The sequence below is a fragment of the Mustela lutreola genome, chromosome 14 (genome assembly GCF_030435805.1).
Source record: "Mustela lutreola isolate mMusLut2 chromosome 14, mMusLut2.pri, whole genome shotgun sequence".
Classification (NCBI taxonomy): Eukaryota; Metazoa; Chordata; class Mammalia; order Carnivora; family Mustelidae; genus Mustela; species Mustela lutreola.
In genome coordinates, this window is record NC_081303.1 from 7,746,610 (window position 1) to 7,759,417 (window position 12,808).

At 39.8% G+C, this 12,808-nt stretch overlaps 1 protein-coding gene across 5 annotated transcripts in view; it reads right to left on the reverse strand.

The window, feature by feature from the left end:
• Positions 1-12,808, reverse strand: part of PLD5 (phospholipase D family member 5) — a 396,874-nt gene that overhangs the window by 55,754 nt on the left and 328,312 nt on the right. The window lies entirely within an intron of this gene.

Below are 12,808 nucleotides of genomic sequence, written 5' to 3' on the forward strand. Positions count from 1 at the left end.
TGTGTAAAATGGATTATTACTCAGCCATAAAAAAGAATGAGATCTGACCCTCTGCAACAATACGGATGGTCCTAGAGGGTTTAATGCCAAGTGAAATAAGATAGTGAAAGACAAATACCATGTGATTGATTCATTTGTGAAACTTAAGAAACAGAACAAATGAACAAAGAAAAAAAAGAGACAAAAACTCAGACTCTTAAATACAGAGAACAAAGCGGTGGCTGTCAGAGGGAAGGTGGTTAGGGGGATGGGTGAAGCAGAGAAAGGAGAGTAAGAAGTACAAACCTCCAGTTACAAAATCAGTAACAGAGATAAAAAGTACAACATAGGGAATATGGTCATTAAGACTGTAAACACGGTGTGTGGTGACAGATGCTAACTACACTTATCATGATGAGCTTGGAGTAAAATATGTTTGGTTGTAATGTACTGGAGTAACATGTATACTGCTGAATCATTATTCTGTGCACCTGAAACTAATATAACACTGTTAATTATACTTAAAAAACCTAACAGAAAAATTAGAAGTATAAAAATAAAAATTTTTATTTAATGGCACCCTAATTATGAGTGATGTTTGTCCCTTTAGGTACGATCCATTGGATGGAAGCATGTCTGTGAACACTTTAGGCATTTACTATCCCCAGGACTCTCCTGGCATACCATTCATCATCAGCAGGACACAAGTGGCACTGGCTCTCCGTGCACACTATCCAGATGTTCTCCAGCTACTAGTGTTGCTAATGACTCTCTTCTAAACAAGATACAGTGTTCCTTTTCCTCTGTTGTGTAAGCTGGTTTTTGTTGTTGTTGTTGTTGTTGTTTTGGTAAGCTTTTTCTCTTTAACTCCTGACATTAGTCTGCTTGGTGACTACATTATAGCTTCAGAATCTGAAGGCGATAGAAGACGCCAAGCCTGGCCCTCTAGAGATATAAAAAGAATTATACTTCCTTTGAGTATCGTCCTCTCAACCTTAGGATGACTCAAACCCATTTCTAATTATATATATTTGGTTCAGACTGGTGTTGATTGAAGATTGAAAAAAAGAAAAAACTGGCTTTCATTTTGCAGATTTTTCAGCTACAGCAAAAATCCAGGACAGCTTTGTGAACCAATCTTAAAATAAGGGCCACGGAAACAAGAACTGATTTGGGTTTCTGAAAAGCTTCTGAGTCTAGATCATGAAGGGAATAAAAAGCTAAAATGACTGATGAATTGGCTGAGGTAAGACAAGCCTTACCTCTCAGGGATCAGCCCTCTGCTTTCTGGTGGGCAGTTCAGCTCAGCATGGCCACATGCCTGCCACATACCAGCCACACGCCGGTCACATGTCTGCCACTTGCTGGTCACAAGTCTGCCACACACTGGCCACACACTGGTCACATACCACCACACACTGGCCACACGCCGGTCACATGTCTGCTACACGCTGGCCACATGCCAGTCACATCTGCCACATGCCTGCCGAGCTTCCTGAGGGGCCACCCTGACTTTTCAGTTCAATCACACAGTTGACAGTTGATTGAATGGTCCAACTGTTTGAATAAAACAATCTTGAAAAAGTTGGAGATTTATCAGCTAATGTGTCTTTGGAAGAGAATTAGGCTCAACAAAAGACAAATTGTCTTTTCCACAAAATGGCCGCTGTGTTGGTGACCAGCCGATGGGGCTAAGGTGGCTTGGGTAAGGTGGCTTGGGACCTCAGGACTTCACTTACAGCTCGAATTCTCTCTGTGGTTCCATCTGTCCCTTGTACTGGGATGCTAACGTGGGAATTTCTGGAGTGTGGGTTTGACACGACCCAGGAGATGCGACCATCCTGCCCGAGGGAGAACAAAGAGCAGCAGCACGAATCCTCCCGTTGCCTCCTGTGCCCCTTGCACGTTCAAGATGCTCTACGAGCCTGTGTTTGTTTAAACTTCACAACAACTCATAGGGAAGAAACAGCAAAGGAGAGGACTTGCCCAAACGTAGCCGGTGAGCCGGGAAGCTGGCATCCTAGAAGCTCGGAGACGAGCTTATTATTTCGTCTTTGGGAAGAATTATTCACAACATGGAGTGTCCATAAGACACCAGCCTGGCTGTTCATGCTGTTCACGTGGGTCTTTGTGTGTGTGTGTGTGTGTGTCTGTGTGTGTGTGTCCAGGAAGTTCTGTATATATTAGTCATCTCAGTTTGAAAACAAAATAAAGATTAGGGGAAATGTGCAATTACACCAGAAAAACATTTTTCTTTGTTTTCTCAACATCAGTGGAAGGCAGTTATGGAAGGAAATGTGGTGAGTCAAAAGCCAGCCCCTTTCTGCTCAGGGCCTAAGCGGTGGCAGAGGGAGACGGGCTGGGGTTGGCGTCTCCTGCGGAAACCAGAGCAGGCGTCTGATGGATGGTTCTGTCAGCAGAACGTGAAGGGAGAGGCATGAGCGCTGTTCCTCATTGTAATTCAGAATAATTAATGCAAGTTAGCTTAGCCACAGCTCAATTTATCATGTACAGATGTCCAGTTTGCTCTTTTCATGATTTCATAGGAATGTGAACAAGCATTTCTTTAATTCTCTTGACAAAGACAAAAGAAGCAGTCCTGTGAGCAGCTATATGCATCCTTTGGCTCCTGGTTTATATTTTGAGTTACTGCGGGAAATTTAATTAGTAGGAGCTCTAACTTGATTTGGTTTCTGCCCTCAAGGTGAAATTTTTGTGCCCAGGGATAGAAAATAAGGAACTTAATCTCAGCATCTCAAAGACAGCCTCCCACTCGGACATGTGCTCTATAGCCTCTCCTTTCTGGCAGCCGGAGGTCTACACCACATCACTTCTTGATGTCTTATTTTCTCTGTCACTGAGCAGGAATAATAATGATGGCCACAAAGAACATGACTATTGAAGAGACAGCAGAGTGTAAGCACCTTGGAGAGCACCTGGTTCAGCCTTATCTCAAAAGGAAGGAAACTGAGGCCCCCAAAGGGGACTAACTCGCAAGATTACAGAATAATGGATGTCCTGTGATTTTGGGTCCCAGACTCCTTGACCCAATAAGGCTGTGCAAATACCACCCAACGTCCGTCGACAGGATGAAGAGGGCTGGTGTTTACTGGCTCCCTCCCTCCTTTTCACACAAACCAATGCTTCATTTTTTTTTTTTTTTTTTAAACAAGGATATCACAATTCTCCAAAGTAACACTTATTTACCTGGCATCTTTGCTGGCTGTAGGAATTCACACATTGCTTGCTTGGCTTTATCTCGTCAAAGGGAAATCAATAGATAAAACCTCAGGTGACCAGAGAATGTTAATGGAAGGAGTCCTGAAGGGGTAGGGCCAAGAGGGAAATGGGATGAAAAGCATCAGGATCACAGCTCGGTTATTTTTAAGTACTTGAATTTCATCCTGTGTCTTCTGGAGAGTTGCAAATGATTTTAGAGCACTGCCACAGCCCTGGCCATGCCGACTTTGTCTTCTCTCATCAATAAGGAGAATTAAGGAAGCGGAGATCATCCTTTTCAACTCACTGTATTGGAGTCCCTTTCCAACTCCCTCCAAAGCTCGATTCTTTTTTTTTTTTTTTTTTAAGATTTTATTTATTTATTTGACACAGAGAGAGAGATCACAAGTAGGCAGAGAGGCAGGAAGGGAAACAGGCTCCCTGCTGAGCAGATAGCCCGATGCAGGGCTTGCTCCCAGGAATCTGGGATCATGACCTGAGCACCCAGGTGCCCCATCAAGGCTCGATTCTTGACAAAATGTTGGGCCAGACCTGGGTGACTATATCTGCCTTCCAGATTTGAAAAATAAACACCCACCCCACTTCGGTACCGGGATATTAACAGTAATGTGAGTATTTACCATTTAGCTTCTTTTTATTCATGCGAAGATGAAATAATTAAGTAAACCAGAAAAGTAAAGAAAACCTTTTCTGAAATAAAATACAAAATTGTAATTTCAAGCTACTTTTCTTTGAAGCCAAGTCATCTGATAGTGGGAAACAGAGGCAAGTGGATAGAATTTAGGGGAGGTTCCTTTGTAGATTCTAATTCATTAAACTAATTTAGTCTTCAGGGCTTTCTTTGAGACCTTGAAGTACAGAAAGGCTCTGAAAATTTTCAGGAAAAAAAGAGAAAAAGGATCTTCCTTTGGTCCCAGAGAAATGTTTTGACTTCAGTCTACTCCATTCCTCTTGATTCATTTCTTTGTAATTCAGAGCATGGGCTCAATACCCTTCTTCTCAGTGATGCTATCTTGAGCAGTACTGAGTTCCCTTCACTCATGTCACTGGACCAGGGATAGAAAGAGCCAGAGATACCTAGCCTTTTAAGAAGAAATGTTACACCTATCCTCCCGGCTCACTGGTTCTCATCTCCTCCATGCCATCAAGAAACATCTCGGAATGGTGAAAGGAGACAGTGCTTCTCCTCTGGGCTGGGACACCTCTGGTCTAGCCTACAATGCTGACTATAATTGCTGGCCACCCCAGGAGTTTATCTCCCTTAGTGGGTAAAGCATGGATTCAGGCTTGAATTTTAGTTCTGTGGCCTTCTCCACTGGGACTTTGGCCAAGTTTTTTTTGTGTGTGTGTGTGTCTGAAACTGACATGTTCCTTAATCTCTCTGTGAAGTGGGATAATATTAACACCCACAGGGCTGTTGAGAGATTAAACAAATATACAGAATTTAGTTAGGCCATTGACCTAAAAACAGCTCATGAGACTGTCCAAACCATGAAGTCACCACTGAATCCAATGGGCTCCCATCATAACCTGGTCTTCCTTGCATCCATCATGACATCAAGAGCCATCTTCTTCCTCTCCTGGGATTCCTATCTTGGCCTAAGGCTGTGGCTCAACGAGTAAGGTCTTTAACCCTTCTTATTGAGAAAGGTAACTTCCACCTTCTTTCTACATCTTGCTCATTCACTCACTCACTCCTCCCAAGGATGAAAGAGCGACCTCCCCAGGGAGAAGGGAAAGGACACAGGAGGCTCTTCTTCTCATTCAGAGCAGCCTGAGCTTTGGAAGTTTTGCTACCGTCCTCTGCAGGCATGCACAGGGCCAGCTGGCAGATATGCCTTTAACTTGAGCAAGTTCAATTCTACAGTGAAAGTAGTAGGAAGCCCAGTTTTGGCCACAAATTCAAAATGGATTCTCCATTCTGGTTTCATCAGTGATAAAGTCATAATTTGATCACTGTCTGTCTGATTCCTGATGCTGGTTTTAAAAATGGCTTAGCGCTCAGGAGAGTGGGAGAGGGATGTTATTTATTGGATTCCTACAACCCCAGGAACAAACTGACACATCTAATGATCTCAACTTCATTCTTCTTTGGCCATTTCCGTGGGTTTCTCCACATCCTCACCAACACATCTTACTTCTTCTTGTCTTTTTAATTCTAGTCATTCTCACAGTTTTGAGGTGATATCACATCATGGTTTTTAATTTGCATTTCCCTGATGATGAGTGATGTGGAGCATCTTTTTGTGTATCTCTTGGCCATCTGTAGGTCTTCTTTAGAAAATGTCTATTTGGGCTCTCTGCCCATTTTTTGATCTGACTTTTTTTTTGTGCTGAGCTATATAAGTTATTTTTATAGTTTAGATATTAACCCTTTACCAGATAGGTCATTGGCAAATATTTTCTGTTCAGCAGTTTGGTTTTTTGTTTTGTAGATAGTTTTCTTTGCTGTGAAAAGCTTATTTTGATGTAGTTTATTTTTGGTTTTGGTTCCTTTGTCTTTAGAGACGTATCTAGAAAAATACTGCCACAGCTGATGTCAAAGAAACTGCCTGTAAGATACGATTTTTTTTTGGTGCCATGTTATATCCTCAATGACTTATCTGTGTCACTCACAGATACATTGTATTTTTCATCTAGCTCTCAGCATACTTTCTCCATCAGTGTTTTGAATAGGTGGCCAACATTGCTTAATCCACTGATATCTTAACCTGCAATCATGGTCGCATCATGAAAATACAATTGAGATGGAACAAACCCTCTTCTGATTCTTCAGTTAGTTCCTAGACCCTAACTCCAACAAAGTGCCCAGAGCACCCCTCTGTTGATGCTGTGGTGTCATGTTTTTCCCTTTTGGTGCTTCTTGTTCTTTCCATTACATATCGAACTAACATTTCTCTTGTGAGATGGGATGCTCTAGGAAATGTCAATATTCAAAAACAGAGTAAAATTGAAATCTGTGAACCTTATCATGTAACAATTTCACACTGAAGACATCAATTTATTTGCAGGTATTTATCTCCTGGGAAGTCACCTTTTAAAGGATCTGGAGTGGGACAAGCCCTTCTTAAGTAGTGGGATGAAGTTCAACAGCTGCTCAGTAACTGGCTGGTCAAAACCATAAAACAGAAACCACCACATTGGGCTTGCATTGGGATAGCTGTGTGGGAGGGAGAAACTTGCTGCAAATAATATTGTTCCTTCTGAATATAACCAACATTGACTTCAAAACAGCCTCGATAAAAAAACAGGCTTAAGGGTATCTTATTGAGAACCAGACTGGCAATTATATGGGGGAGAAATGTTCCCAATAATCTTACAGGTGGAAACGTCTTGAGGATTATCTATTAGCGAGTCCAGTGTGGTTTGAACTGTAGGATCCTTTGATATTGAAAACTATTACACAAACTATAGCCAGATCTAACATAGGAGAACAGTAGGATCTGCTCAAACACAGACGTGGACTCTGAGCATCTTTAAAATGTATTAGAGCCACAGAAATACCAAATATGCATGGAGAGAAAACTGGTCAAGAAGTGTGACCTGCTGGAAAGAAATGAAAGCAATACCACTGAATGCAGAAATAAATAAAGTAAGACATCAAAGACTAGATACTTTGTTTGCCAACTTCAACTTGTCCTTTGAACCTAAAATGAAGGCTGAATTATTCAAATCTTTCCACATGTTTATGGGTTACAAAGACATGGCTGTCATCAATAATTCAATGAATTGGATGCCCTGGAAGTTAACAGAACACAAAACAGTTGGCAACCAAGCATTTTATGTCCCATGTATAATTATAAAGTGATAATTTCTCCAAAATTATATGCAATGCAATTATTATGAAATGGTCAACTGCTTAGTCAATTCACAGGCTGGTATCCAGGGTTTATAAATATTAGACTCAATTCAATAATTAAATATCAAGCATGTCTGATGTACAAGGCATTGTAGGAGGCAAGCAAGGCAAGATTATGGGCAAGTCTTGGTCTCTGATGGATAATTACATGTGCAGGTAGGCTAGGGTGTGAACGGGTGGTAGCAACTGGGAAAGAACAAAAACAAGCTATAAAACAAGACAGAATCTGAAAAGCATCTTGAGAAAAACATCAGCAACACTCTGTAGGATTCAAGTAAGGGAGATACTGCATCAGATTAGAAGGATTTAACCCATGGACCATGAATGGAATTCAGTAAGCATATGTGTATCTGCAGGTTTCTAAGAAGACCCTTAGGCTTTAGCCAAATACTCTGATTAAAATAGCCAGAGCTTGACTGGAAAATATCTGAAAATTAGGTGGGTATGGAACAGCTTCACGGAGGAGGCAAAATCTGAAAAAGATCTTAAAACTCTATAGTTGTAACAGCAGAGCTGGGAGGACATGCCCAAGAGAAGAAAGGACACGAACAAAGGCAGGGAGGTGAGAAGAGCAGGAGCATATGAAAGAGTGGAGGGATTGAAGGGGTAACCCTGGTCAGCGGTAGGATCTACCTGAAAGGCTGGGATTTTAAGGAGTGGGACTATCACTGTTAGCTCAACTTGGAGACAAGAAAAACATGTGATATAAATGTGGGTAAAAATTTATGGCTTTCCTCTAAGATCAGGAATGAGAGGCAAAGATGTCTACTCACAGCTCTTATTTAACATAGTATTGGAAGTCCTAGACACACAATTAGACAGGAAAAAGGAATAAGAAACATCCATATTGGTAAAGAAGTTAAACTGTCGCTATTTGCAGATGACATGATACTATACATAGAAAATACTAAAGACACCTAAAAAAAACTTACTAGAGGTAATAAACGAATTCAGTAAAGTTGTGGTATACAAAATTATTACCTAGAAATCAGTAGTATTTCTGCATGCTGAGAATGGAGTAACAAAGAGAAATTAAGAAAATAACACCATTTACATTTTCACCAAAAGTAATAAAGCACCTAGGAATAAACTTAACCAAAGAGGTAAAAGACACGTATTCTGAAAACTATAAAGAAATTATGAAAGAGACTCAAGATGATACAAACAAAAATAAATATTCTAAAATAAAATTTAACAAAAATTAATTCTTGGAAGAATTAATATTATTAAGATGTCCATACTATACAAAGCAATCTATAGATTTAAGGCAATTTATATCAAAGTAACTGTGGCATTTTTCACAGAATGAGAACAAATAGTACTAAAATTTGTATGGAGCCACGAAAGACCCCAAAGAGCCAGGGCCATCTTGAAAAAGGACAGAGTTAGATGTATCACAATCCTGGATTTCGAGATATACTACAAAGCTGTAGTAATTAAAATAGTGTAATAGACATACAAATCAACAGAACAGAATAGAGAGCCCAGAAATAAACTTTTGTGGTCAATTAGTTTTGGTCAATCAACCTATGAAGAAGGAGGCAAGAAGATACATGGGGAAAAGACAGTGTCTTCAATAAATGGTGCTGGAAAAACTGGGCAGCTACATGCAAAAAATGTAACTGGATAATTTTTTTTTTTAGATTTTATTTATTCATGGGAGGGGTGGGCAGAGGGAGAAGCAGACTCCCTGCTGAGCAGGGAGCCCAATGCAGGGCTTGATCCCACGATCCTAAGATCATGACTTAAGCCAAAGGCAGATATTCAACCGAGTGATCCACCTAGGTGCCCTAGACCATCTTTTAACACTATCACAAAAATAAACTCAAAATGGATTAAAGATCTAATTGTGAGACCTGAAACCATAAAACTCCTAAAAGAGAACATAGGCAATAATTTCTCTGACATTGGTTAAAGCAACATTTTCCTACTTATGTTTCCAAAGACAAAGGAAAAAAAAGCAAAAGTAAACTATGGGGACTACATCAAAATAAGCTTTTCACAACAAAGAAAAGCATCTACAGAGCAAAAAGCCAACCTATTGAACAGGAGAAGATATTTGCCAATGACCTATCTGGTAAAGGGTTAATATCTAATCTATATAAAGAACATAAAGAACTTATACAGCTCAACAGCAAAAAAAAAAAAAAAGTCAGATTAAAATATGGGCAGAGGACCTGAATAGACATTTTTCTAATGAAGATCTACAGATGGTCAAGAGATACACAAAAAGATGCTCCGCATCACTCATCATCAGGAAAATGTAAATTAAAAGACAGTTAGAAGTAAGAAGTATTGGTGAGGATGTGGAGAAAAAGGAGACTCTTGTACACTGGTGGTGGGAATGCAAATTGCTGCAGGCTCTGTGGAAAACCATATGGAGGTTCCAACAAAAACTGAAAATAGAACTAACCACATGATCCAGGAATTCCATTACTGGGCATTTACCCAGAGAGAAAAATTCAAAAATTTCACCCCAATTCAAAAAGATAGATGGACCTGGGTGTTCATTGCAGAGTTACTTAACATAGTCAAGTTATGGAAGCAACCCAAGTGTCCATCCGCAAACAGATAAGGATGATGTGGTATATACGTACAATGGCATATACACAGCCATAAAAATGATGTGATCGTGCCATTTGAGACAACATGGATGGAGCTAGAGGGTATTATACTAAGTGAAATAAGCCTGAGAGAGAAAGACAAATACCCAAGGATTTCATGTAAATGTGGAATCTAAAAAACAAATGAAAAAGCAAACAAACCAAAATCAGAATCAGACCTATAAATACAGAGAACAAAGGGATGGCTGCCAGAAGGGTAGTGGTATGGGGTTGGCCAAAGTGGGTGAAGGAGAGTAGGAGTTAGAGCTTCCAGTTATGGAATGAGTAAGTAACAGGGACAAAAGGCATATCAAAGGGAATACCGTCAATCATATGGTAACAGCCACCCATTAGGACAGATGGTAGCTATGTTTGTGATGAACTTAGCAATAATGTAAAATTTGTCCAATCAGTATGTTGTATACCTGAAAGTAATGTAACATTGTGTGTCAATTATACTCAAAGTAAAAATAAAAGGGGGGGGGGGTGTTGGGTTTCAAGAAGGAAGAGATCAACACAGACCATGCAGCTGAGAATTCCATTAAGACGAGTAAGTGAAGAGCCCACATTGATGTCTTTGCTGGCAACTGGGAAATCTCTCCTCTCTGACCTTTGCCAATTTTCTTAAGTGTGTCTAGAAAAGCTTTTTGCTTCTCTTTCTGAGAAAGCTTTCTGTTCTCTTCCTTTTTGAAGGCAGTTGAGCAGGTGGTAGAGAGAAATAGGTCAGGTGAACTCCTAGGTTAGGCTGGGTCCTAGCAGAAAGGACCCAGAGGTATTTGCCTCTTTCTGTCTGACTTATTTAACTCAACATACTACTATTTAACTCAACATACTACCCTCTAGGTCCATCTATGTTGTCACAAATGGCAAGATCTCATCATTTTTGTTTTTATTTATTTTTTTGTTTTATTATTTATTTTTATTGTATGTATATGCATACACACACACACACACCCCACCTCTTTTTTATGCAATCATCTACTGAGTGACACTTGGGTTACTTTGATATTTTGGCTTTTATAAATAATTCTGCAATAAACATAGAGGTGCATATGTCTTTTTGAATTTTTGTTTTTGTTTTCTTTGGGTAAATAATCAGTAGTTAAATTACTAGATCAGATGGTATTTCTATTTTTTTAAAAAAGGTTTATTTATTATTTTAGAGAGAGAGCACAAGTGGGAAGGCAGAGGGAGAGGGAGAGAGACCCTCAAGCAGACGGCTTGCTAAGCATGGAGCCCAGCATAGGTATGGATCTCAAAACCCTGAGATCATGACGTGAGCCAAAATCAAGAGTCAGGCATTTAATCAACTAAGCTGCTCAGGCACCTCAAAAATCAAGAGTCAGACACTTAACCAAGTGAGCCACTCAGGCACCCCAGATGTTTCTTTTTCACAACATGCCCTACACTTAGAAAAATTATAGAATACAGGGATTGTATAAGCACTAAAAGAACACTGCAGATCTTTTTTTTTTTGTATCTTTATGACACAGAAGAATAACGATCCTATGTATTAAACAGTTCTTATGTTAAAATGACGGTAAGAGTTATGTATAAAAATCATGGAGGGTAATTTACACCAGCGGCTCATCAGTATGCACCAAGGTGACTCAAGTTCAGGACACACTTAGAACACAATGCTGGAAACTAGCCACATTTTATCCTAGTATGGATTTTGTTTTTGCCATAGGAATCACAGACTCCCGCTCACCCGCCAGGAAGCTTTTCCTAAAATCCTGTGCTAAATTATCTAAAACTAATACTGAGTTTGGTGACAGTGTTTGAAACCAAAACCATTATAAAAGCACAGGTTTAAAGATGGTTTCCATTTTTATTAATGGACACTTTATAGACAGTAAAAGTCACCCTTTTCAGCATACCACCTCGAGTTTTGATAAGCACTCTGCACCAGCACAATCCAGATACCGAACATGCCATCACCCACCCCAAAACTCCCCTGACACATTTGCAGTCACCTCCTCTTCTAACCCCAGCCTTTGGCAACCATTGATCTTTTATTTATTTATTTTTTGGTCTCTCTAGTTATGTTTTTGTAAGAATGTCCTATAAATCAAACCATACAATACGTAGCCCTTTGAATCTTGCTTCTTTCATTTAGAATGACCCACTTCATATTCATCTGTGTTGTGTAGAACACTAGTTTGTTCCCTTTTAAAACAAATTTTAAATTTTATTTATTTATTTAAAGATTTGATTTTATTTACTTGAGAGAGAGGGAGAATGAAAGCGAGTCCATGAGAGTGGGGAGAGTCAGAGGGAGAAGCAGCCTCCCCACTGAGCTGGGAAACTGAGGCGGGACTCGATCCAGGACTCCAGGATCATGAACTGAGCCGAAGGCAGTCGCCTAACCAACTGAGCCACCCAGGCGCCCATATTTTTAAAATTTAAATTCAACTTAATTAATATATACTGTATTATCAGTTTCAGGGGTAGAATTTAGTGATTCATCAGTTGCACAGAACACCCAGTGCTCATTCCATCAAGCGCCTTCCTTAATGCCAGTTACCAGTTACCCCATCCGCCTACCCCCTTCCCCTCCAGCAACCCTCACTTTGTTTCCTAGAGTTAAGAGTCTCTTAGGGTTTGCCTCCCTCTCTGTTTTTGTCTTATTCTACTTTTCCTTCCCTTCCCCTATGTTCATCTGTTTTGTTCCTTAAATTCCACATGGGAGTGAAATCATATGGTATTTGTCTTTCCCTGACTGACTTATTTCACTCAGCCCAATACCCTCTAGCTCCACCCATGTTGTTGCAAACGGCAAGAGCTTGTTCCTTTTCACTACTGAGTACTAATTCCATGGGTTGGGATGTATTAGTCTGTGTATCCAGTCTCCAGTTGATAAACATCTGAATTGCTTTACTCGTTGGTGATTACAAATAAAGCTGCTATAAATATTTACATGTACATTTTTTTTAGAATGTATATTTCATCTCACTTGAGTAAGTATCTAGGAGCAATATTGTTGTCATATGGTTTAACTTAATAAGAAACCTCCAGACTGTTTTCCAAAGTGATTTCGCCATTTTGAATTCCCACTAACAATGTATGCTAGCCTCAGTTGCTCTCTATCCTTGCCGGAACATGGTTAATTTTAATATTCTTTATT